Here is a 3248-nt window from a genome sequence, read left to right on the forward strand (position 1 = left end):
TGCTTTGCAGAGTTGTTGAGAAATTCAGGGCTAACATTGCTTAATCTGCATGTGTGTATGCACGGTCAGTCACGTCCGACCCTCTGTGACCCTATGGACTGTAGGCCGCCAAGCTCCTTTGTCCAGGGAATTCTCCAGGCAAGAATACTGGAGTGGGTTGCCATGCTCTTCTCCAGGGGATCTTCCTGACCCAGGGGATCTTCCCGAACCCATGTCTCCAGCATCTCCCGCAGTGGCACATTTACCACTGAGGCACCAGGGAAACTGGTGGGATTTGAACTCAGGTCTGTGAGAACCCAAAGCTGCCACGTCTGGGTGAAGAGAGGGCTCTGAAGTGGAAGAGACTGGTGGGGGCACCACAGCTGGTCTACCACCCTAGAGCCCTACAAGGGCACTGTCCTTCAGGCCCATCTCTGGGCCAGCTCTGCAAGGCCCAGCACCACCTGGCGGGGCACAGGGCAGGGGCTCAGCCATTCCTTCAGGAGACTGTAGGGGTAGTTGGCCTAGGAGGAAAGCCCACCCCGTCTTAAGTACCACACCCACTTCCAGAGTTTAAGTTGCCTCCTGTGGGAGCTGGGTTAGGATACATGCTCCCACCAAGCAGAAGAGCCAGTGGCCCCACTAGTGAAGTGGGAAGGAAGTGGACACCAGCACCTTTCCCACACACTGCCTGGCTACTCCTGGTGGGTCTCTATAAATACCCCTCCCTGAAGGTACTCAGAGCCTGTCTTCCCCTGCTGATCCCTCGGTGGGTTCCCACCCCCACCCCTTTCAGGGCAGAGCCTGGTTCCGAGGATCGTCACTGTGCTCCCTCAGTCACAATTCCAGCATCCCTCCCCAGCTCAGAGGCCCTTTGAGCTTGTCTGTAATATAGGGGACATGCTGGCTGCCTGGCCAAACTTCAGAAGCCCTTCCCTAGGGGCCAGGAGGGAGCCGCCCTTGGCCAACATGGTCCCCATTACCTCACTGATGTGGGTGATGGGCATCAAACCGAGCGGGGCTGAGGGGAAGCCCTCCACGTCCTGCTGTGGGCCAGGGGTAAGGTCAGGCAGGCCTCTCCAGGGGTCTCCTCCAGAGAGCAGTCTAGCCTTCTAGGTTCCTAATCCCCTATCCCTGAAAAGGCAGAGACCAAGAAGTCTGACCCACCCACTGGCCGAATGCCTCTCCCTCTCATCTAGAGCTGCTGTGGGAGGCTGCTGGGGGCAGCAGGAGCGCCACAAACTGGCCCTCAACCACAGATCACACCACGACAGCATGATTAGGCAGGCCTTGGGTCTGTCTGAAGCAAAGAAACAACCACCTTTCTCTCAGCCACTGGCCTCCAAGGATGGGAAGAAACTCAACAGGTGAAAGGAGAGCATTCCAAGTAGGAAGTAAGGCGGCAGGGGCCTGGCGGTAGAAAAGCACTGGGTTCAATTTGCCGGGAGTCTGGGAGACTAGTGGGCTACAAACTAGGTTGGAAAAAGGGTTGGGCTCTGATGTGTCTGCTCCTCTGACCTGTGGGACTCGAGTAAGGAGATGCATTTGAAGAATTCTGAGACAAACGTTTGAATTACAGGTCTAATTCAAGAGGCTATTTATTCTGTGCCAAAGACTGTTCCGAATATTTTATAAATACATTAACTTGGGGACTTCCCTGGTGGTCCAGTGGTTAAGATCCCATCATCTGCGACGTTCCACAGCCCGGCAGGGTGCCACTTTTCCAGCTCCTCAAGGCCGGACCGAGAACTGAGGACGCCATCTTGGGCACGCCCTCCAAAAGCTGTGGGGCGCCCAGGACGATGCCTGCGCCTGCGTGGGCCGCAGGGGGCGTGGTGAAGAGGATGGGGGTGTGGCCTCAGTGGAAGGCGTGAGGCAGTGATGCAATGCGCCCCTAGGGGCGGGTGTGTTCGTGCTCCGGCTTTGCAGCCGTTGGATTCCGTTTCCACACTTACAGCGGCCTTGCGAGACAGTGTCCCAGGTAAGATCTAGGTAGAACTGAAACATGAAACCTGAGAGACTGAAGTCTTCAGGGCTCCGAGGAACGGGAAAGCAGTGCCTTACCCTGGGTCCCAGGAGGCCTGGCTTGCCCGGCACGTGCCCCTTCTGTGACTCTCTAGGATGCTGTCTGGTCCACAAACACCCTTAAGAGCCACGAACTGTCCTGGATTCCCATACTCCTCCCCCTACCTCGCCCAGCTCCTGACCTCATTATTCTCTGTCCTCCAGTCGCCAAGATGCAGCTGCTTGTCTGTGGCCGGGAGCTGCACACTCTTAAAGTGACCGGGCCTGGAAACTGTTGTCCAGATCTAGGCAAAGATAACAGAGTATCACTGAGCCATCCGCCTTTTGCCAATCCTGTGGCTTCCCAAGAGAATACTCTTGGCTCTGCCTTTCTTTCCTCGTCCCATGTAGCTCCCTGGAGGGCCTCACTCCTGAGGCTAAGGGTGTGCTTCTGGCAGATTTCCCCTCAGGATGAAGCTGCCCTGGGCCAGTGTGGGTTGGAAGCCCTGACTACCCTGGAAGTGGTGGGCCGCATGCTAGGAGGTGAGTGGAGCTACAGAGGCCCCAGACTGGTGCCCAGAGGGTGTTTGTGACCCTTAGGTTTATTTTGTTCGCCCTGCACAGCGTCTAACATTTTTTGTTTTAATTTACAATAGCTAAATGAGCCAGCTCATTTTGTGATTAAAATGCACTGCTGCTGCTAAGTCCCTTCAGTTGTGTCTGACCCTGTGCGACCCCATAGACGGCAGCCCACCAGGCTCCCCCGTCCCTGGGATTCTCCAGGCAAGAACACTGGAGTGGGTTGCTATTTCCTTCTCCAATGCATGAAAGTGAAAAGTGAAAGTGAAGTCGCTCGGTTGTGTCCAACTCTTAGCGACCCCATGGACTGCAGCCTACCAGGCTCCTCCGTTCATGGGATTTTCCAGGCAAGAGTACTGGAGTGGGGTGCCATTGCCTTCTCCAGATAAAATGCAATATCTGGCTTCAAAAATTGGGAAGATTGGTGACAATAACCTGTGTTATCAAATACCAACAGTCTGCCCTGCCTGACTAAGGGCTGCTCCCTTTGGAACGCTCTCCAGTTTACTATAGTCCCTCCTCCTCCCTGTTACTCCTCAAAACGGCGTCAGTTACCATTTATCAGCAGGTTTGTGCTGCTGCTTCTCTCAGAGAAAAGAAAAATGAACTCTCTTTTTGTATCTCTATCAAAAGTGGGAAAATGAAAGACAGATCCAGGGCATTGCATCTTTCAAGAAAAGTGGGAA

The 3248-nt window shown here is 54.7% G+C and overlaps 1 pseudogene; it reads left to right on the forward strand.

Annotated features, from left to right (window-relative positions):
• The first annotated feature begins 2216 nt into the window (after nt 1-2216).
• LOC128069021 (ubiquitin-like protein FUBI) lies at nt 2217-2741 on the forward strand (annotated as a pseudogene).
• The last annotated feature ends 507 nt before the right edge of the window (nt 2742-3248 follow it).

The sequence above is a fragment of the Budorcas taxicolor genome, chromosome 25 (assembly GCF_023091745.1).
Source record: "Budorcas taxicolor isolate Tak-1 chromosome 25, Takin1.1, whole genome shotgun sequence".
NCBI lineage: Eukaryota > Metazoa > Chordata > Mammalia > Artiodactyla > Bovidae > Budorcas > Budorcas taxicolor.